Source organism: Lacerta agilis, chromosome Z (assembly GCF_009819535.1).
Source record: "Lacerta agilis isolate rLacAgi1 chromosome Z, rLacAgi1.pri, whole genome shotgun sequence".
NCBI lineage: Eukaryota > Metazoa > Chordata > Lepidosauria > Squamata > Lacertidae > Lacerta > Lacerta agilis.
In genome coordinates, this window is record NC_046331.1 from 25,426,874 (window position 1) to 25,449,833 (window position 22,960).

At 41.6% G+C, this 22,960-nt stretch overlaps 1 protein-coding gene across 13 annotated transcripts in view; it reads left to right on the forward strand.

Moving 5' to 3' along the window:
* Window positions 1–22,960, forward strand: part of TENM1 (teneurin transmembrane protein 1) — a 379,169-nt gene that overhangs the window by 56,151 nt on the left and 300,058 nt on the right. The window contains exon 1 of one of the 13 annotated variants that reach the window (XM_033137209.1): window positions 12,322–12,342. The exons of the other annotated variants lie outside the window; for them this stretch is intronic. The gene's annotated coding sequence lies outside the window, so the exon portion shown is untranslated. Of the gene's footprint in view, window positions 1–12,321; window positions 12,343–22,960 lie in introns of those variants that run through there. 13 annotated transcript variants of the gene reach the window in all.

Here is a 22,960-nt window from a genome sequence, read left to right on the forward strand (position 1 = left end):
TATTCTAGCATACATTAAGGAATTTATATAATGGCTCCGTTATTGGCTGTTGCTTTTTGCCTTTTTAATAAGGCGCCAGTAAATGAAGTCTGCTTGGGGAAAACAAACATGCAGAAATTATTTATATTTTTGCAAACTTCACATTTCCCCCAAGCCTGCTGATCTCTCCCTCTTGTGTGCAGGTGCTGCTGCTGCTTTGGCAGTGGTACCCGCAACCTGAAAACAGAGGGAATAATGCATGTTGACAGCTGCAGCAGATCCCATGCTGCAAGCTGGATCCCCTGAGGTGTACTTCAGAGCAATCTGTCCTAAAATATTGAAAGATGAAAGCTCCAGTACTTTGCACATTCTACTCCCAAGTAAACCCCAGTGGACTTAGTGGGGCATTCTTCTGAGTAAACATCTGTAGGATCAGGCAGCAGGTTTCCTCTGTATATTGTAATTCTAAGGAAGTCAATAAGCATTCAAAACATTCTGAGGGCAGAATAGAGTTCAAGCATTTTGGAACTCTTGGAGTTCACTCAATCCAAAAGTTAAATAACCCCACTTTGCTATATTTGCTATTGTGATCTTATCCACTACTGAAAGGCACTCTGCCAAGTCAATTAAAATGTGAACCACGAAGGTTGAGGTGCTCTTGCATTTCTCCCTCTCTCGCAATTAGTGGGACTTGCCATTCTTAGGCATGATATGTGGCAAAGTGCAAATGAGCTTCACTAAAATCTTGCTGGAGGCTGAGCTAAGCAAAGCTGCACAGAGCAAAATTCTGGTGTGAGGAATGACCTCTTAGAAGTTTTTCCTGTGTGGTTTCTATGCCAAATTGTTATATCCATCGTCATACTCAGAGTAAACCTGTTGAAATTAAAGCACATTTAACTTTTGTCTGTTAATTTCAATGGACCTACTCTGAGTTTATTTCATTATCAATCACTTCCCATGAAGCACCCCAAAGCTATTTACAATATAATAACATATATAAAACTGTTGCATGGATAAAAACAGCTGAAACAATTGTACATATAAAAACAATCTTTTAAAAAACCCCACAATTTTACAATTTAAGACAGCTGGTGGAAGAAAGAATGTAATTTATTGGTAGAATATTTGCTTTGTTCGCAGAAGGTCCCCCCTTCATCATTCAGCTTATCCAGGTGGGGAGCTGCTGCCAGTTAATTAGACAATAACTAAACAGACGAGCAATCTGCCAGTATACTGCAATTTCCAATCCTTACTGGCAAAGCAGTGTTTGAAATCCTGGACAGTAGCTGCTAGCCCATGCACACATTACTGAACTAGATAGACCAAAGCATCTGTTTGGAATATAAGTTCTCCAAGGTATCTGGGTAATAGTCAGATCTAACATAATTAAACTATCGGTAAGCCTTGAAAAGTCCATAGAGATGAAAGAGGAAGTTGGGAAAGAGTGTCACTCTTCCAACTTCCTCTTTTAGCTCAATGTGTTTTTTAGGGGGAAAGTGGGAACTACCACCACTACCTCATGCCTAAGGAGCGGGGGGGGGGGTGTGACTCGGAGGCTGCACAGGCACATGGGATTACCTCTAGAGCACAACATTACCAACACCACACCTAGAACTTGCACTGTCTAATCTGAAAGGCCTTCCTTGCTAGTAGTTAGCAAGCTATGTCATTGTAAACACCTTCCAGAGTGGAGCAATGGCTCAAATTTAATCTCTGGTAGACTGCCTGTTTTTCACCTGGTTCTGTCAGAGTGCAGAACAAATATGCAGTGTATTTTTTAAATGAATAATTTCAGCCAGAAAATCAAGAGCCTACCATTACTACTGCTTTTATCAGTGACTGTTAGCTGTTGGCTCCTTTGCTCCTGAAGCTGAATGTCGGAAAATTCAGGACAGATAAAATCAAATACTTGTTCACGTGGCACATAGTTAAACTCTGGAACTCACTCCCACTGGAGTCAGTGATGGGCACCATCCTGGATGGCTTTAAAAGAGGATTAGACAAATGTATGGAGGAAAAGACTTACCGTTGCCTACTAGCAACAATGGCTATATTCTATCTCCACTGTCAGAGGCAGTATCCTTCATAATTCCTCCTGCTGGAAGCTTCACAAGGAGAGAGTTTCCTACAGGTATTTGGTTGGCCACTGTGAGAACAGTGCTAGACTAGATGGGCCATTGGCCTGATCCAGCAAGCTCTTCTTATGTTCCCTTGTCCCGATAGTTCATATATGGCATAATAGCTGTCGTATCTAAAAGTGCAGAAAAAGAGATAATCAGGTATAATTTTCTTTGCCTACAAGATGGCAGGAAGCATTGCTCTTATTCTGATTTGGCTTCAACCAACATTACATAACCAATTCTCTCCAAGTATATGTGATTTTAGTAATTTTAAAAGTTCATCTCTTTCTGGAAGCATTATCAAAACCAGTAACTGGAGAAAGCATTTTAGCACATTCACAGATTGCCCCACAAAATTTTCAACCCCTCCGATCCCAAGAAACCACAAGCCATGTAGTACTGTGAATAAGGTGGTGAATAAATAGGAGATTTTGGCTCGGCTCTAGTTTGAAAATTATAAGCTCTCTCAGTTTTTTTTTTTTTTGGATCCTGCTTTTTCACAGTTGAGCAATGCTAGCATCACTGAACAATGGAAGTAATTTATAGGGTGTCCAAAGTGGGTGGGTTTTCATATATTTATTTATTTTCTCTACTGTGAAATATCTGAGAGCTGAAACTTGCAAATTCACGCCGGCTGTAATGCAAACAAGGAGGCTTATGCTATAAAACCAAATATAGCAATGCATCTGCAATGAAGAGAGAGGTATGGGGGGAGGAAAGTAATTTGCTAGCTAATTTATGAGCTTGAAAACAAATTTCATCATGCTCCAAGGATAACAAATACCTGTTTCGCCCCTGCATGTAATTACTGAAGCCAAGCCACGTGGAAATGGAGCAGAATGCGTTTCTGTGTTCTGTATTGTTAACCTATCATTATTTGTTTCCATAAATATTGTTATAAGGTCCTACTATTTCAGCAACCCCATTAATGGGCTTTTCCCCCTTCTTCTTTTAATGGCACCAGTGACTCATATCATTAAAGTTCCTCACCATTCCTCCCAGTGTTACGAGGGTGTTCCTGGGTTCAATGAGAATCAGAATTGATAGTTTATTCAGAACTCTGGTCATATTTAATACCAGAATTCATTAACCTTTTCGGAGAGGGGGATGTATTTATGAGATGATATAGTGATAAGGTTGCTTTGTTAGCTTGAGTTTTGCAGACACAATGAGTTGCTTCCTAAAAGGAGCATGTGGCACTTGGAGCATATGTGCACTGGATCAAGCCATGCTCAGCTTCCCCACCCCCCTTGTTCTACTGCACAAGCAGGTGCCAATTCCTTCCCCCAAATCCATAAGCATCCCCTCGGCATAATTTTTTTCTTTAAAAAGAAGAGGGGAAAGTGGGAGGGAGGGAACGAAAGGGAAAATCTGAGAGAGGAGAGGAGTTTTTTTTTTTTTTAAAGGTGACGAAAGAAATGTCATAAGAAACCACAAGTTATGGTTCTGGAGAGAAGCCTGCCCTCCCACTGGACTTGCATGCTTCCACATTCTCTAGTGTGGGCAGAATGGAAACTTTTTGTTCAAGGTTATACTATTAACAGTGCCTTTTTTTTTCTTTAAAAAAAATGTTTAGGGGTGCTCTCATTTTGACTCAAGAAAATGACCATTTTATAGTTCAAATCGGGAAAAATAAATACAGTAAATACAAAAAAAAACCCTGACCAATCACCGTGCTATATTCCAACTGCTACTTCACACATTAAACACTCGCTTCTGTCTGAGACTCAAGAAACACCGTGACAGGAAATGATGCCGCCATCAGGCGTAGCAATGGAACTGACGATTCACCCTGCTAGAGAATAAACTCTCTCTCTCTCTCTCTCTCTCTCTCTCTCTCTCTCTCTCTACACACACACACACACACACAGTTTCTTCTCCTGTTAGATTCACAAAATGTTTAGGGGTATGCATACCCCTGTGTACCCCCAGAAAAAGCACTGACTATTAGTATAGAACAATGTTAATGGTTTGGGATCTGTTTACTTGCCCCAGGCATGCCTATTTGACTGCTTTGATCTGTGGAACGTGTACCTTTACAAGTGCCAGATAATTTTCATTCTGCATTTGTGAAGAGTCTATCTCTCGTTGTGCTTTGGAACTCTGTGCCTATTGACATTAGGCAGGCACTCTCACCATACAATTTTAGACACAAATATTTTTTTTTTGAAAAATAAATATCAATAAGCCTATCCAGACATATAGTTTAGTTACCTACATTTGTTTGAAGAATTTTACTGATCCCCCCCCCGCTGAGTTTTAATGATAATTATTTTTTATGGTTTTTAAAAAAGAGTTTAGTCGTGTTTATCTACAATTTTATTATGTACACCACTGAGAGAGCTATTTTATTAAGTGGTTTATAAATCTTTCCAAATAAAAATAAAATTCAACATGATTCCATTTTCTGATTAAATATGGTTTGTTGTGTCAATCGGGCCCAACAAGCTTTGGTTAATCTTAACTAAGTAAAAAACAACAACAACAAAACCCGTATGTCAAGCCATGGTTTATGAACTGACTTGCTTCAACTAACTGTAGTTAAGATGGATCACAATTCAGAGTTTGGACAGCATGATCACTGGCGGAGGAAGAGTGAGGGGAGCGCACCACCCCCGGCAGCGCGATCCCGGTGGGTGCCATTGCGGCTGCCCCCCCACCCGTGCTGGGTGCCATGCCCCTGCAGGTGATGTGCCACGCCCCCAGGACACACACCAGCCCCGCCCCACCTGCTCTCCGCCCCCAGGTGCCAGAGCATGAAGCTTTGCCACTGAGCATGATGACGCAGTTTAATGAAAAATAGATCCAAAAGCTTTCAGTCTCCCTCTTGCAGCTGCATAGGGCTTCATGAGAGGAGTTTGAGGGAGGCATGAATATGCATAGGATTGCACTATTAAGTCTGCAGTAGTGCAGAAGTCTTTCTGATTGTCCATGATCAGCCTTGGTCACTTCTATCCAGGAATTGTTATCCTTTTATGCCATTCAGGTAGATTGGATTGTTTCATCCTTTCCAGACAAGCAGGAAAGGAATTGAAAAACTTTAAGAGATGGAGTCTTTTTCTTCTGAATTATTCTGTGGCAGTTGTTAGGGATTTTGTGTTTGGAAAATCTCGCCTCCCTTTTTTCCCCCCTTGCACAAATGCAGTAATCTCATAAACTGTTTTTGTGTGTGTTTCTGTTGAAAGTTAATGTCTTTGCAAAAGCAACCTGACTCTCAACCATGAAATTGATGATGGGGTGTTGCTGAATTCATTGAACCCTGTTAAGAGACACTGTGTTCACAGTATAGCCACCTTTGCTGGAAATTGGCCATTAAGTCTTCCTCTCTTTTTTCCCTTCCTTCCTTCCTTCCTTCCTTCCTTCCTTCCTTCCTTCCTTCCTTCCTCTCTCTCTCTCTCTTGCACCAAAAGTAGCATAAGTATTTTTTTAAAGAATAAAGTAGCAAGGGGGGGGGGAGTTGGCTTGCTTGTCTTTTAACATGTCTGCCAGCAAATGAATGAATGAAATGTCTCCTAACAAATTTCAGCACCCTGGAACAAACTACAGTTTCCAAGATTCTTCAGGGGAAAGCCATGACCGCTTACAGTGCTATGATACTGCTTTAAATGTTTAGTGCAGATGAGTCCCCAGTAACCTGAATTGACTCTGACTGGCAGTGGATGTCCAATATTTCAGACAGAGTGAAGTCTTTCCCACAACTTGCTTCCTCGCCTGCTTGAGATGCTGAGGACTAAACCTAGAGCTTTCTTCATGCAAATAATGTGCCAGCCTTTGAAAACCTGATATTTTCCAGATGTTTTCGACTGCAGCTCCCATATGCTTTACCACTAAGCAATAGCCCCTCCAGGAATATATAGCAGTATGAACTACGTTAATGTGTGTTAATTGTTATTCTCCTTCCCATTTCCTTAACACTGGTAACAGTGGGCTTAAAAACTGATGGAACTGAAAGTTGTTCTTTTCTAAATGTTTGAAATTAAATAACCCTGGCTTCCCCATCTTTACAAGCACAGCATTGTGCTTTAGAGTATTCTTGAGTTGAAATAAGTAAATTGTTACTATCTTGATTTTAAAGTTCTTGTTTTGTATAAATGAATGCCAATTATTAAACTCCATTCATGCCCATTATTTTCTATAATGCCTTTCTTTTCACTTTCCTTAAAAAATCCATTAACTTTCTGCTCTGAAGGAATCTGAAAGGGAAATATTACATATTATTAAACGATAAGTAAAAGTGTTAAATAATGGATTTCATTGTCAGCTTTCATAGGACAGAGGTGAAATTAAAGCCCACTCTTCTGCTGGGTTGATCAGGGTTATAATCCCTCATTGTCACCCCATTTTGTTATTGTACTTTTCCTGCAAACATGCTTTTAAGAGAGAATTAATTTTTAGAAATTCCTGTACCATTTGCTGTCCAATGAAAGTGGCTCCCAGGGGCCCTTCTGGTTCAAAAAAACTTAGGCTGCACACAGATCATACATCTAAATTACATGGCTTCCCCCAAGGAATCCTGGGAACAGTAGTTTACCCCTCACAGAGCTGCAATTCCTAGCACCTTTAATAAACCACATTTCCCAGGATTCTTTGGGGGAAGCCATTTCTCATCCTCTTCTGATATCCCTTTTGCATTCTGTACAAAACCTACGGGAAGGTAAATGGTGTTTCCGTGCGCTGCTCTGGTTTGCTAGAAGCGGCTTAGTTATGCTGGCCACATGAACCGGAAGCTGTATGCTGGCTCCCTTAGCCAATAAAGCAAGATGAGTGCCACAACCCCACAGTCATCCGTGACTTGACCTAATGGTCAGGGGTCCCTTTACCTTTACCTTTACCTTTACCTTTACAAAGCTCCCCATACCCATTCTTTTAGCCTAGGGTTCTCTCTAGCTATAGACAAGGATCAATGTGTAGCTTCTAGCAACGTACTTCAGGCAGATGTCCAAGAAAACCAAAGCCATCAGCCAGCATTCTGTTACTTCAGGCATTGTGTGTAGGAAAAACAAATTCAGGCCAAAATGCTCCATGTATTGCCAGCTTCGTGGTGTTTTTGATTTTTCTACCCCAATTCTCATTTATGTCCTGACTGAACAGCTTGGTTCTTAGGACTATACTGTTTTTTTGTTTTTGTTTTTTTTAACTGTTTATAAACAGATGACATATCATTAATATAAAGCATTTATCTTCATAGGCCTGGCTCTCTGCAGGTGACCTTATGATTTACCAACAGTAAACTGAAATTGCAATACTCGTAGAACAAATAAAAGGAATTGTGTGCCATATTTCCCAGTTCATATTGATCTCGAGGCCGTCAGCAGATTGATTTTTACAACAGTGACAGGATAAAACAAGTGTCAGGGGAAGGGAAGGCTGGACCTTACGTTGCCATTAAAGAAAAGAACACCCACCCTTATTATTGTCCTTGGGTTGTCATCCCAGTTTTCTAATTTGAAAAGGCTGGACTGCAATTGATTTGCTCTTACTTCAGCATAGAAACTAATGATCTTTCATCATTCCCCACTAAAAGGAAGCTGCTGGAGACATTTAGAGATCTATTCATTGCCCCCAAGCAGTGATAAGGGACACTTTATTTATTTGGTGGAGGTAACTTCCATTTCATAGGTTCGCAATGACTGGCTGCTGATAGCAAATCAGGCAAGCTTGGCAGGTTCAAAGCGTTTACAAAAGTAAAATAAACATGCCAGATTATATTACTTTCCAGGGCAGCACTGGAGTAAGAAACCTGTGGCCCTCCGGATGTGGCCAACCATGCTGGCTGCGTTTGATGCAGAGGGCCATAGATTCCCCCCCCCATCCCTGCTCAAGGGCATCAGAAAGAAAAAAAACACCAATGCAAATTACCATGAGAACGCAAGAAGGGGCTGTTGAATCAGGCCAACAGCCTATGTGGTCCAGCATCCTGTTCTCCCTGTGGGCAACCAGATGCCTGTGGGAAACCTACAAGCAGAACATGTGTACAACAGTGCTCTGCACACCTGCAGTTCCTACCACTTGGTATTCAGAGGCATATGGCTTCCAACTCTGAAGGGGGAAAACAGCCATTGTCACTTGCAGCCATTGACAGATTTATCTTCTGTGAATTTGTCCAAACCTCTTTCAAAGCCATTCAAGCTGCTGGCCACCACTGCTTCCTGTGGAGCCAGTTCCATAGTTTAACTATATGCTGTGCGAAGAAATTGTTGTTGTTCAGTCATTCAGTCGTGTCCGACTCTTCGTGACCCCATGGACCAGAGCACGCCAGGCACGCCTATCCTTCACTGCCTCTCGCAGTTTGGCCAAACTCATGTTAGTAGCTTCGAGAACACTGTCCAACCATCTCATCCTCTGTCGTCCCCTTCTCCTTGTGCCCTCCATCTTTCCCAACATCAGGGTTTTTTCCAGGGAGTCTTCTCTTCTCATGAGGTGGCCAAAGTACTGGAGCCTCAACTTCAGGATCTGTCCTTCTAGTGAGCACTCAGGGCCGATTTCCTTGAGAATGGATAAGTTTGATCTTCTTGCAGTCCATGGGACTCTCAAGAGTCTCCTCCAGCACCATAATTCAAAAGCATCAATTCTTCGGCGATCAGCCTTCTTGATGGTCCAGCTCTCACTTTCTTTCATCTATCCACAATCTTACAACAACCATGATTTGCATAGGAACAAATTCCAATTAATATCCCCCCCCAAAAAAAAAACAACAACACCCTGCCTACACATTTAGTGGGTGGAAGGGTGTGCTCATGCCAGGAGGCTGGCTTAGTGAGGATATTTGGGCAGAGGGAGATCTCTGCCTAATCTGCCTCTACTACCCACAGGGTGTTAGGGGTTTGCACTGATCTGTTTAAGACTTGTCATTTTGCATCCTATTATCATTTGACCTTGGCTCAAATACAGACCTACCTAATAATAATGGGGGGGAAAGTATTTACTTCTACAAGTGATTGTGATAACCACCAACTTGGATAACTTTAAAGGGGGATTAGATCAATTTACAGAGGATAAGCCTATGTTCTACTTCCACTGTTGGAGGCAATATGCCTCTGAATAGCAGTTGCTGGGGATCAAAAGTTGGGAGAGTGCTGCAGCACTCAGGTCTTGTTTGCTGACTTCCCGTGGGCATCTTGTTGGTCATTGTAAGAATAGGATGCTGGACTAGGTGGGCCATTGGCCTGGTTCAGCAGCTTTTTCTTATGCTCTTTCTCTGCACTTATCCAAAATATATCCTACCTCTGGCAAAATATTTGCAAATCTTAGAGCTTATCCATACTTCCTCTTGTCCCGCTGCTTTCCCCTATCAAAAACCACTCTTTAGAGCTCAGTTGGAGCAAACAGCAATTCACGTTTTCTCCTGATTGATGTTTGCTCCAATTTAGTGGTAAAGAGGGATTTTTCCTTGGGAAAGCATGGGTCAAGTGGGAAACTGCTCAGACACGTGCTTCCTTGGCACAGGACAAGTGGAAGTGTGGACGATCCCTTAGTTGAATAACGGGCATTTGTTTATTTCCTATTACCCACAGGCTGCCTTCGAGGGTTAATCCTCCCCATTTGGCTCTCAACACTTTCATATTACATATATAATACATATTATCAAACAATAAAATATAAATCTATAAATCACAAAAAATGGGGTGGCCAACCTGTGGTCCTCTGGATGTTGTTGGACTTCAATAATCAGGGATGGTGGGAGTTGTCCGCATATTATAGCAGCAGGAGTTTGAGCAATATCACCAGGAATAGGAGGCGTGAAGAATTCAAGCAGGAGCAGTCAAATGAAGAGCACTAAACTATCAATTAAACCAGTCTTCTGGGCCCTTTTAAAAATCATCAGCACAGGGGCAATATCTACCTAGGGAGGCAGTTCCATAAACATGGATTTAAGGAATGCCTAATGCATCTACATTGTAATTTAGGACATAAATCTTAATGAATATTTACATCTGTCTTAAATTGCAGGGGGGTTTTAAATGGCGATTCTTCGGTAAGTGTGTGTAGTTTGCTATTGTCTCTCATTGCATAGTGCATCTTTACTCTCTCTCCCTCTTTCTTCTCCACCCCTTTGCCAAAATCAATTTACTAGCATGGTCAAGGAGATCTGTGTATCCTGTCCTCCAGCCCTATGTGGGTGATTTATCAGACTTTAAACACAGGATATTATTTGCTCCCTCCCTTTTGACCTTGTATTTCTGATGAGAAGCAGAAAAGGTAATGTGCAATTTCTTTGTAGAAATGAGACCTGGTACATGACAGCACCTGCTGGGTAGTAGAGCCAAGGTGGCCTTTTCCCAGTGAGTAGTGCTCAAGTTCTGAACAGGAATTCCAAGAGTGTTGCCCTATTCATGTGTTCACAAATGAGCATACTGGGGATAGGGAGGGAGGGAGAGGGAGAGAGATTCAGAACCGCCTCCAGACGTCCTTTCTATTGTGCATTCATGATCATTTGTGCTCATGATTTCATTGGGGCAGTCACAGATTATCACACTTTTAATACAGTTTACACTTGCAAAAGTTATGGGGTTGTCATCGCAGAATGCGTCCCTCTTGTCTAAACCAGGTGCAGTGCTGTTGCTTATTCCAACAATGGTTACACTTCTTCAATTCCACTCAGTGCATATCCTATAACTTCCCATGGATCTCCCATAATTTTTTAACACCACAAAAGTTCTGGTTTGCTTTTGTCCTTTTTTTGTTGAGCTATAGCCCTTTCAAACAGCAATGATATGATAGCGTTGCAGAATAGACTAAAGCAGAATAAATCCACCACTTATGCATTATTCCTTAGCCAAGATAATGTTGCCGTCTGGAAGGACCCACATGCACCAACCTCTTTCTCCAATGTCTTTGGGCATGCTGGGTTCACCCTTGAAACCCCTGACTTTCCCACATTCCACAGGAAGGTCTGAAGGGGGCTTCTGGAGGTGCCTGGCTTAGAAACCCTTTACCTATTTCAGTCCTGGAAGTTTGGAGGTGGATCAAGGGCTCATGGCATGAACACCCCACCTCTCGTGCCCTCTCTGAGGACCTAAAAGGGGCCTTTGTTTATATGTACTGTATTTATTTGAGCAAGTTCTCAGTTTTGCATTTGCAAACATTTAATCTTTAATCTAGCGATACAAAAAATATTAAAACTTCATAATAATACAAATAGAACAAAATAATTTTATCGTATTACAAGCCATACAAAATATCACAGCCAGATGAAAAAAGGAAGGAAAGAAAAAGAAAGAAAAGAAAAGAAAAAAAAGAAAGATAATATTAGAGGAAAAAAGAACTAAAAGGACCAAAGTATATCCCCTCTGCCCTCCAAAAGATCACAAAAATATGAACAAGTCTTATTTAACCACTTCACACATTGAAAAAATGCATGCAGAATAGACAAGACATGAAAATCATTAACAAAGAAGAACCTGTTAGGGTAACATCAGTAAATAGCCAGTGAATGCTGGTGATAATCAAATGCACATTCTCTTAAGGAGGAATAAATTTGAATTGTGTGACCAGGTGGTGACCACCCCAGCCCCCAGAGACCACAAGAAATGAATAATGGCTTGTGACAACGTGTATGGAATTAAAATTTGGCCACAACTTTATTAAACTCTCAGATGTAGGAAGACCTTGGCTTAGGCATTGCGGTATATCCCTCCCAGCACCCCAGCCAGGGGATCTGGGGCACATCAGGGTAAATGGGATATGGGGGTGCTCTGTGAGATGTAAGTGTATGCAGGCAGCCCAGCCCATATTCCCACACACAGGGTAGTTCACTGACAACTTTTCAGTGTATGGCCAATGACACCCATATATATAACCCCTTTTAAGAGGGGACCCTGGAATCGCCGTCGCAGGGGGGGGGGGTGAGTCACCACTTCACACACACACCATGTTAGAGAAGAAAAGACTAAAGGATTCCACCCAAGGCCTTAAACCGCCCAAGTTGTGACGAATTGCTATGGGGTAGACAAAACCTGCCAATGCAGGAAAATTCTTCTTGGCTCTTCAACAGCAACCAGTCAAAACACCTTAGCAGCGGCCGCTAAACAGGAAGAAAAAGGTTAACCTGCAAACAAGAAACATTAAACGAAGGGAGGATAGGGAGGGTGAATCTCCTGAGCCGACTGCCTGGCTACTGTCAGCTCCACCCCCTATATATAAATGGGACTGGCCCCACCTCCCACCAGTGTAACTTGACTACTGAGGCTGTGTGTGAGCCTCCAAAGAATAACACTGAGAGGCAGGCCAGCCCACACAAACTGCTAAGTTCCCTGAGGTCCGAAGCACCTTGTGCGATCCTGCGAAGTGCACCCACAGTGTAAAGTGTGAATGCTCATTATAAATTTTTTTTTTTTAGAAAAATTATCCAGGATAACAAACCTCTCCCCAAAAGGAAATGAATAGAAATTGTCAATCTATCATTTGGGGTGAAGGAAAACAAATCTTCCTCTTCCTCCAGACCATTTTTAATCAATACTTTATAGTGTATTCTTTTATTGTTGTAACCTGTGACCCTGGAATCTCTTTCCAATGAAGGGTGGCATATAATTTTTTTTGCAAATTGATACAGGCAAGAAGAAGAAGAGTTTGGTTTTGATATCCTGCTTTATCACTACCCTAAGGAGTCTCAAAGCGGTCAACATTCTCCTTTCCCTTCCTCCCCCACAACAACAGAGCTGTAAACCTTCCCTTTTTTTTGCATTGGGAAACAGCCATAGCTGTCAACTTTCCCTTTTTTCGCAATGGGAAATGGTGCTGGAATAAGGGAATTTCCCGCAAAAAAGGGAAAGGTGACAGCTATGCAATAAACACTCTGCGAGGTGAGTCAGGCTGAGAGACTTCAGAGAAGTGTGACTAGCCCAAGGTCACCCAGCAGCTGCATGTGGAGGAGCGGAGACGTGAACCCGGTTCACCAGATTACGAGTCTACCGCTCTTAACCATTACACCACACTGGCTCTCACACAACACTGCAACCCACCTATTTACATGTGTTCAATATGTGTGTGACTGCATACACGCACTGCACCGAACCCAGAAGTGACCTGAAAACATCACAAAATGGGTGGAACAGGGTAGGGCACAGTGCCTCAGAATGTAACCCTGATGCATATGGGGTAGTTGCCTATAAATCATTCAGGATTATTATTTCTGGCTTGACTGAGTTCTCAAGTGCATAAATATGGGTACATCTGGAATATTTAACTTGATATTTTAAAGCTCTGGAAAGTCCAAAACTTCAATAATGGAAGTTTAAGAGCCATGAATTTTTATGTCAGAGCTTATCAGTCCTGAACTGAATTTCAGATTCTATCCTGCAGCTCTGCAAGGAGAAAGTTAATGATGGCTGCTTCCTTTAGATTTCCTTTGAATACCTTATGCACAGAATTTTATTTTATTTTAGCAAACTTCATCAGATTGGCAGTCAATCGATTGATTAGATATGTTTTGCCCTGTTCTACTGACATAGTTCTGCATCCCCCCCTCCAGTGCTTATCTGATGTGCTGTGGCACATCAAACAAAAAGCGCCTGCCTCCCTAGAGAATCCCACATGTTGATAGGAAAGAAAGTGATCCTTTCCAGTTCTTTATTACCTAATAAGATACATTTCAGGCTCCTCTGCTGGATATAAGCAAAGTGACAGTATCTTTATTACCAATTAAACTTTCACTGCTCACACAATCTGGCATAGGAGTGCACAAGCAGTCATTGGTTTAAACCCTGCTGTGGTTGCTAGAAACTGAGGGCCTCATAGCTATGGAATGGAATATTAACAGAACATGCTACAGTTCAAAGAGTACAAAACCAAGGAAAGGAAAAAATGAACAAACCTTCCTCATTGGTGAGGTTTAGAACCTGGAAAGCCAATATAGTCAGTCCAATGGCTTAATATATTTCTGTGGTGAATATAAAGAGTGAGTAGGAAAAATGCAACACATTTGCAATATGGAAAGACGGTCAAAAGGATGCCGATTTAGCTGAACATGTTGTCCAAAAAGGATCATTTGGTGATGCTTGCCTTGGTCCCATGAGGGTTATCTCTCAGGAACCCCAGATATGACTGAAGTTGTAGCACTCCCCACACTCCGTGCCACTGGACCATCCATGCAGGTGTGGCTGACCAGTGGCCTTCCAGATATTGTTGAACTACAATCCCCATCAGGCCAACCCAGCATAACCATAAGCAAAATGCAGTAGCCTTTCTATCCGTACAGAATTTTTAAACTTGTCTGTCAGTTTGTGTTGTGGGCTGGTCCAAATAATCTTCCTGTCCAAACAGGCAACTACAAGTTTTGGATTCGCACATGCACTTTAAATGGTTGTCATCACCAAAGCTCCAGTTGGAAAAGCCAGCCTTACAAACAAGTCTACAGCAGTTAGTAGGTCACAAAAAGATTTACTCCCCAGTTTGAACCCCTCCACACTACTTTAAACACACACACACACACACACACACACACACACACACACACACCCCTTTCTTTCTACACCTGTTGTGGGGTTACAGGATCATCTTTTAAAATGAAACATGAAATTGGGGGAAGACGCCTGTCATTTTCTTTTAACTTTAATAGGAGTATTTGTCCTGACCCCCCACCTTCCAAAGGATGAAAAAGACCATGTACAAAAATTAAAATTATGCTCAATTTAATAAATGTGGGAGTGTTGCCTAATTTATATTCCAAAGATGTAATACAAATTTCTTTGCTCATAAAGGGGATAAATCAAAATATGACAGGTCTTTATTTTATCTACAGTGAGATTATGCTGTAAATCTATTTTTTTTTAAAAAAAAAAGAGTTTCGTGCCACATATGAAAAGAAGTTTGTACCCAACCTTTGAAGTAGCAGTAGAGGGTGCATTTATACTACTTTCACAGTCATGGCTTCTCCCAAAGAATACTGGAAACTTTATTTTATCCCTTCCAACACCCTTAAGAAATGACAGTTCCCAGGATTCCTTAATCAGAAAGCCATGACTGTTAAAATAGTGCTTTAATTGCAGTGTGGATGTGGCAGGAGTTGTCCTTTGGATTTAACACTTCTCTGAATTTTGCGATAAAATTCTCCTTTAAATTTTTTGTACCCAAATGCATTAAAAAACATGTGCCTTAGGATAAAATAGTTGTGGAAATGAGTATACTGAGATACAATATGTAATTTATATATGTATTTTCTGATAAAATATGTATTTGTGAAAATTCATATTTAAATAAATGCATAAAGACTTCACAGATTAGCGTGAAAATGGACACATGAATGAGCCCATGTGAGACAGACACCAGAAATAAACTGATGTATCCATCCTTTCTTTAGAGTACAGATGATGATTCTTGGAGGTGTGACATCTGCCAGGATAATAGCTCTTGTTTGTTCACTTTTTAATTATTATTATCTCATTTTTTGAAGGGGAGAAATATATAAAGCGTCTTGTTGCTAGACAGCTCTTTATTGGCTGTGCATTTGAAGTGGCTCAGGAGAACTGTTTTATCAAAGAGCTGACAGTCATTTACACCCAATAAATTAAGCTTGATAAATGGATCTACCTGTTTCTGTCCAGAGCCCAAAATAAACTTGGGGATTTGCTTAATGGACTTGTTGTTTGTTGGGCTGCTTCTGCCAATGAACACTGTGTTTATCAATGAGCTGCAGTTGTTTTTCTAGTTATGATGCTAACATATTGAAAAACATGCTGCAAATTACATACAAATTCCTGTGACAGAGAACCTATCTTGTTTAGAAAAAATGGAAAGAGGAGTCAGTAAAGTAGGCGTTTGAGCAGGGAATGAGCAGGGTGGGGTGCTTAATCCTTTTGCTATCTGCTTCAAATAACCCTACTGAGTTGTTTCCCCCCTTCCCAATGTTAGAACACAGGGAACAATATAATGTTCTGGTGGGGCATGTTGGGGTGGAGAGGGGGGAAAGTCCTGTTGCACGTTTGGACCTCATTCCACACATGCAGCAACTTAATTGAATCCCATCCTTAGTCAACCTCCTTCTTCTGAAGGTGCACTCAACAGAAATGAGCAGCTTTTCCTCAGTTTCCTTCTTCTCAGATTGGGTTGCTATGATGGAGCAGTGTGGAGAAGCTACAACCTCCACAAATCTAATAAATTCAGTAGGGGTAGTTGTATTTCTACTGTTGCAGTGACAACTAACAGGCTTGAGACACTAACCAAATAGTTATGGTGTCTTCATGGACTAGAGTGCATTTCATTGCAGGCATGAGGAATAGGACTCTAGTCCAGGGACATTGAAGCTATGGTTCTTTCACAAGAGTAAGATTATAGGAATCTGTCATGCCACTGGCCCATCTATGTTGGTATTGTCTACACTGAATGCCAGTGATTCTCCAGGGTTTCAGGCAGGAGTCTTTCCCCCTCCTACCTAGAGATGGAAAGGATTGAAGTTGGGACTACTTTCATCCAAAGCATAGGCATTACCACTGAGCTATGGGCAATGATCTTGCAATGATCCAAACCAAGAATGTGGTCACAGAAAGACAAGAGTGATTGAACAGCAGATCAAAGCAGATGTTGGAGCAGCTGTTGCTGCAACAAAGGCTCTTGATCCCCCCATCAAACCTCCTGTTATACCTAACTGGATTAATTAGGCCTAGCTTGTTTTTTTTTTTTAAAAAAAGTGCATGGAAACTTTGCAACACGAAGAGCTCTTCAGTCGTGCAGGATGACTCAGCAGGTTTCATACCTTGGGGTGTCAAAATTAACTAGGCAGCTCATGTAATAGCTTAAGTTCAGAAATCTCATCCAGTTTCAGGCTTGGTAATTAAATTCCCCCCCCCCCCAAAAAATCAAACATTCAGGCTTGCATTGTACTGAATTTGAAGCTTCACCACAAATAGCACAAGCACATGTATCAAGGGGGGAGAAGTAGATATTTGGGCTTGCAATCTCCTATTTCTCTCACTCTGTTGCCCAGATTTGATTATGCTGTCTTCCGCCTTCCCCTTCAATAATGTGTGAACCTGCCACTCCTTGGCAATGACGTCTGCTTGTGCAGAGGATACACTTTTGCTCTTTCTCCTCTTCGTGGAGGGGAGAATTGCACAAAGGGTATCTCTGCATTATGCTTAGTTTGTTATTGTGCATTGTGGCAACGATCTTGTAATGCAATATTGTATTTTAATGTTGCAATTCACCCTGTTACTTCAGGGTGAAGGGCTGGTAATTAACAACAGCAGCTATAGGTGTTCACCTGCTTATGTTAGAGTAACATAAAATTTTACACATCACTTGGGAAGACAGGCAAACTAATATCAGTGTACTGGAAGAAGCAAAGATCACCAGTGTTGAAGCAATGATTCTTCAACATCACCTTAGTTGGACTGGTCATGTTGTGCGGATGCCTGATTATCATCTGTTGAAGCAACTACTCTATTCCGAACTTAAAAATGGAAAACGTAATGCTGGTGGTCAACAAAAGAGGTTTAAAGACTCTCTCAAGGCACATCTTAAAAAATGTAGTATAAAGGTGTCATGGACTTTGAAGACGTTTGAACTCAGGACGAAAGGGAGAAACAAGCTAAGAGCTTACTTTGCAAAGGGGGGAAAATCCTGTTTTCATGGGGTTCAACTCACAGTTCTGCAGCTTCTTTAGGAAAGGAAAGGGAGCCGTTTCTACAGTTTCCAGACAGATAATCTAATCAGCCAGTCACATGTCACTGGGGAAACAAACAGCCTCCATCTGCAGAACATTCAACAATGGAGGCCTGGGCAATGGGGCAGGGCTGGAAAGGGAGGCAGCGACCGACCACACATTTGCTCCATAAGACGCACAGACATTTCCCCTTACTTTTCAGGAGGGAAAAGGTGTGTCTTATGGAGCAAAAATATGGAATATTCTGAACTTAAAATGGAAAGCGTAATGCTGGTGGTCAACAAAAGAGGTTTAAAGACTGTCTCAAGGCAAATCTAAAAAAAAATGTAGTATAAACACTGACAACTGGAAAACACTGGCCTGTGAGCACTCCAGTTGAAGAACAGCCTTTACCAAAGGTGTCATGGGCTTTTAAGACACTTGAACTCAGGATGCAAGGGAGAAAAGTGCTAAGAGGAAGGCACTCTTGGCAAATCTACACTGTGATCAACTTCCACCCAGAAACCAATTTCCCCACTGTGGAAGGACGTGTGGATCTAGAATTGGCCTCCACAGTCACTTACGGACTCGATGTTAAAACCATGTTTATGGAAGACAATCTTACTCAGCTACGAGTGACTGCCAAAGAAGAAGAAGGTTAGAATAGGCTGCTGCCACCACTCATGTATCAACTGCAGCAAAGACAAGAAGTATGGAGGGCACAGAGAGAGGGGCAGAGAGAAAGAATCACAATCAGAAGGAAAAACTTTTTCCATGATCTGTACTGCTGGGGAAATGTTAACATTCATTGGAACTGACCTGCCAAAACAGCTAAATAATAATAATTATTGAAGATATTTATAAACAAATATTTTATTATTATCTGCATTTTGAAGCAACATACATAAAATAATCTATAGCGAATGAGACAATAAAGCAAAGTCACCCGTGGAGGTTCATGGTCATGTGGGGAGTTGAACTTTGATCTCCTAGATCTTAGTCTAATGATCTAACTACTACACCACACTGGCTCTCTCTAGTTCTTTTAATGTTTAATCTATAATTTGTTTTCAGAGTAGCTTTAATTCAATTTTAGTTTTTTTATTTTAAAAAGTTAACTTTTTAAAAGGTAGCTTTCAAGAGTTTGCTTTAAGTAATTAAGACTTTGACTAAGACTTGAGTCTACTGTTTAACAACCCTTGCAACACAGTGATGTGTGTTTGCAAAGGATGACATTGACATGACACTGGAAAATAATGATCGCTGTGGCCATTACACTGAAATCATTGTTTTGGGTGTTCATGAAAGTAAACCTTTCATCTGGTGGTTTGCCTGAAGTGGAACTTCAATGCACGGAGCATTCATTAGTGGTGTTTTTAAATGCAGATTGGTGTTCTGAGTTTTGTTAACTTAAAATGCTGTCAAGAGTTAATGAGAATAAAGGATGCTCCAGGGTCTTAAACAGAATCCCTTTTGTAGCACCATTGTGTTCATACATAGAATTGTAGGGTGCTACCTTTTACCAACTCAGACCATTGGTCCATTTAGCACAGTATTGCCTGCAATGATTGACAGTGGTTCTCTAGGATTTTAGACAGGTCTTTCCCAGCTCTACCTGGAGGCGATGAGGGTTGAAACTAGGACCTTCTGCATTCAGTGCATTCATCCTACCATCAACCTATAGCCCTTCCCTGAAATGGCTTCATCCATTGTGCAAATGGCTGTGTCTAGTATTTTGCTTCATGGCTGAGACCTGAATTTTGATAGAAAATATGGCAGAGCTGAAGTTTGACAAAGTCATTTCACTATCTTCAGTGCTGCAGAGACCAAGTTGTATATATATGAGGTGGAAAATGCTCTGTGGTCAAGTCACTGTTTGGGGGGCTGGGTGAGTTTCTCCTTTGTCCAGAAGCTCCACAACATATGGTGGAGTGTGAGAGTTGGCACCAGAGTGCCTTTTAACTCAAAATTCTCAGTTGAAAATTCCATACACTAGGTTTGCATATCTCCTGCAACGTATGTATGGGATAACTTATAACCCATATGGGGTGGGAGGTGGGGATGTGCAGACCAATGTGTGCACAAATGAACATATGAGCATTATGTATTTGGAATCCTTCACCTACATTGGCAGTCATCTCTTTTTACTGCCATGATATGAAGGCAAATGGTTATCTTTCTGGATATGAAGGTCTTGTAGGACCTGAACATCTGAAATCTTGACCTTCTGCAGCAATGGGGGAAAAAAACATTTGTGCTCTATTTTTAACTTCGGGGAATGTCAGGATCTGACACCATTTTTAGTCTGTTTCTACATATCATTTACATATTGCGTGGATGGAGATGTATATGCTTTTAAACAGTTGCTCAAGTCATGGTCACAGAGTTAAATGGTTTAAGGTCTGCTTCCTTGAGTTGGATACAAACTTAGTCATAGGTCCCATCAGCAGTTTACATTTAAAGCACTATTATACTACTTTGAACAGTCATGGCTTCTCTCAAAGTACCCTGGGAACTGCAATTTGTTGTTAGGGTAGGTAAAGGTAAAGAGACCCCTGACCGTTAGGTCCAGTCGCGGATGACTCTGGGGTTGCGGCGCTCATCTCAAGGCCCTAATTTTCTCTCAGAGAGCTACAATTCTCTGAGTTCTCTGGCAAAAGGGATTGAGAATTATAACTCGGTGAAGGGAATAGGGGTCACCTAACAACTCTCAGGACCCTTAAAGGTAAAGGGACCCCTGACTATTAGGTCCAGTTGTGTCCGACTCTGGGGTTGCGACACTCATCTCCAAGAGAGCCAGCGTACAGCTTCCGGGTCATGTGGCCAGCATGACAAAGCCGCTTCTGGCAAACCAGAGCAGCGCATGGAAACGCCATTTACCTTCCCGCCGAAGCGCCGGTACCTATTGATCTACTTGCACTTTTGACATGCTTTCGAACTGCTAGGTGGGCAGGAGCTGGGACTGAGCAATGGGAGCTCATTGCCAGGATTAGAACCACTGACTTTCTGATCAGCAAGCCCTAGACTCTGTGGTTTAACCCACAGCACCACCTACGTCCCTTAACAAACAATTCCCAGGGTTATCTGGCGGAAGTTATGACTGTTTAAATGCAGATGGCAGGTGAAATCACACTGAAAAGAGACTTGTAGTAGTAGTAGTAGTAGTTATTATTCATTACTTACTGTACTTAATTAAATTTATGGACCATCCTTCATCTGAGGATCACAGGGCAGTTTACAAAATAAAAACACAAATATGCATAACGTAGTAGCAAAAACAAACAAACACAAAAACACAAAAACACCCACAAACAGTTTAAAAGGCTGTCAATTGTTTAATTACTCAAAGGTCCAGGAGAAGAGGAATGTTTTTGCCTGGTGCCTAAAGATATGTAACAAAGCCGCCAGGAAAGCCTCCCTGGGGAGAGCATTCCACAAATAGGGAGCCACCGCAGAATAGGCCTGTTGTTGTGTTGCTGCCCTCCGGACCTCTCACAGAGAAGGCACACGAAGAAGGGCCTCATATGGTGATTGCAGGGTCCCAGTTCATTCCTATGGGGAGAGGCAATCCTTGAGATATTACAGTCCAGAGCTGTTTAAGGATTTATAGGTCAAAGCCAGCACTTTGAATTGGCCCCTGAAACCAATTGGCAGCTGGTGCAGTTGGGCCAGGATTGGCATTATGTGGTCAAATTGTCTTGTCCAGGTGAGTAGCCTGGCGGCTGAATTTGGCAGCAGCTGAAGTTTCTGAACAATCTTCATAGGCAACCCCTATGTATAATGCATTGCAGTAATCTAACCTAGGTTACTGGAGCATACACTACAGAAGGTAGGCTATGCCTATCCAGGTAAGGGTGCAGCTGGGCCACCAGCATACCTTCCAACGTTTCTCCGATGAAAATAGGGATGTCCTATTCTATTGTTGTTACTTATTTCCTTGGTCGCATAACTCCATACCCTCCAACATTTCTCCAGTGAAAATAGGGATAAGGAAAGGAAAAGCAGGACATTCCAGGATAAAATCAGAAACTGGGGTGGTCTTCTGTAAATCTGGGACTGTCCCTGGAAAATAGGGACACTTGGAGAGTCTGCAGCTGCTGAAGCTGATAGAAGGCACTCTGTGCTGCTGAGGCCACCTGAGCCTCAAACGGCAGCAGTGAAGGGTCTATTCAGAAGGGTCTATTCTAAGCACCAGAATCCAACCCTATGAAACTGAAATTAATAAACTGCTCTGTAGTGCCCCATAAAGGAAAGCTTCTCCCTTAAACATAAATTGCATCCACACAGCAGTTCGTTCTGTTTCCCCCATTTTTCTCTGGCTGTTAATTTCCATATTGTATCCGAGACTTTCATGCAACATATGAAGTGGAATATTTTGGACATTTAGTTCTCATTTCCATGTTAATTGACTCCAGAAATAATCTCTTTGACCCAGAAAACCATAGGAATAAAGTGATGAAATTTGGGGCAGTATCCCAGCATACAGTTATTTCTTGCCATTTTCATGGATAAATCATGGAGGACCAGGAGCACACATGTGCAAAAAGGATGGAGGAGCGGCGTTGTTGTCCAGTGATGTTCACTATTGTTCTACACCATGGTCACAGGAATGAATAAAATTTAGTATGACATAGCTGTTTTGTCAATCAAAAAGCCTCAGTTCCACAACACAACAGATACTGCTGTATAAAGGGAATGTTAGAAAATGGGACAGAAGTGTTAGGATTATAACCGGGAAAACTAACACAATTTCCCCTGTGTCTGAATGCTCCCATAGTTTCTTCGGTCCCTTTTCACCACTGTTCTGTTGAGCTGTGTTACAGAACCCTACTCCCTCCAATTACATGGGCGAACCTGTCAAAAGATTAATCAGTTATCCATGAGATGGTATCATGCAGCCTGGCAAATCCTATGCATTTTCTGATGGGTGATATCCAGCATAGCCAGGAACAATATTTGACACTACTACTTGATATCATTTTATGCTAGATCATTTTCAGTTTCTATCTTTCAGTTGCAGTTTTTTTCCTGTTGGATGAGAATGCACAGTTGGTATTTCCCTTTGAATTGCTGGCAGGAAAAGTCCAAAGGGAAGATGAATGCAGTCTGATGACTAACTAAAAGGAGAGATGTGCGTTTGAAACCCTTTCTCATTGTACTATGCAGTCTCTGAAGATGCATAGCTGTCCTTCATAAATGAAATGCAGTGCAGCAAAACATAGGTTTGCACATCAATCCTCAACTGCACCTACTTCTATGGCATTGGCAGGTGCTACTGATTTCC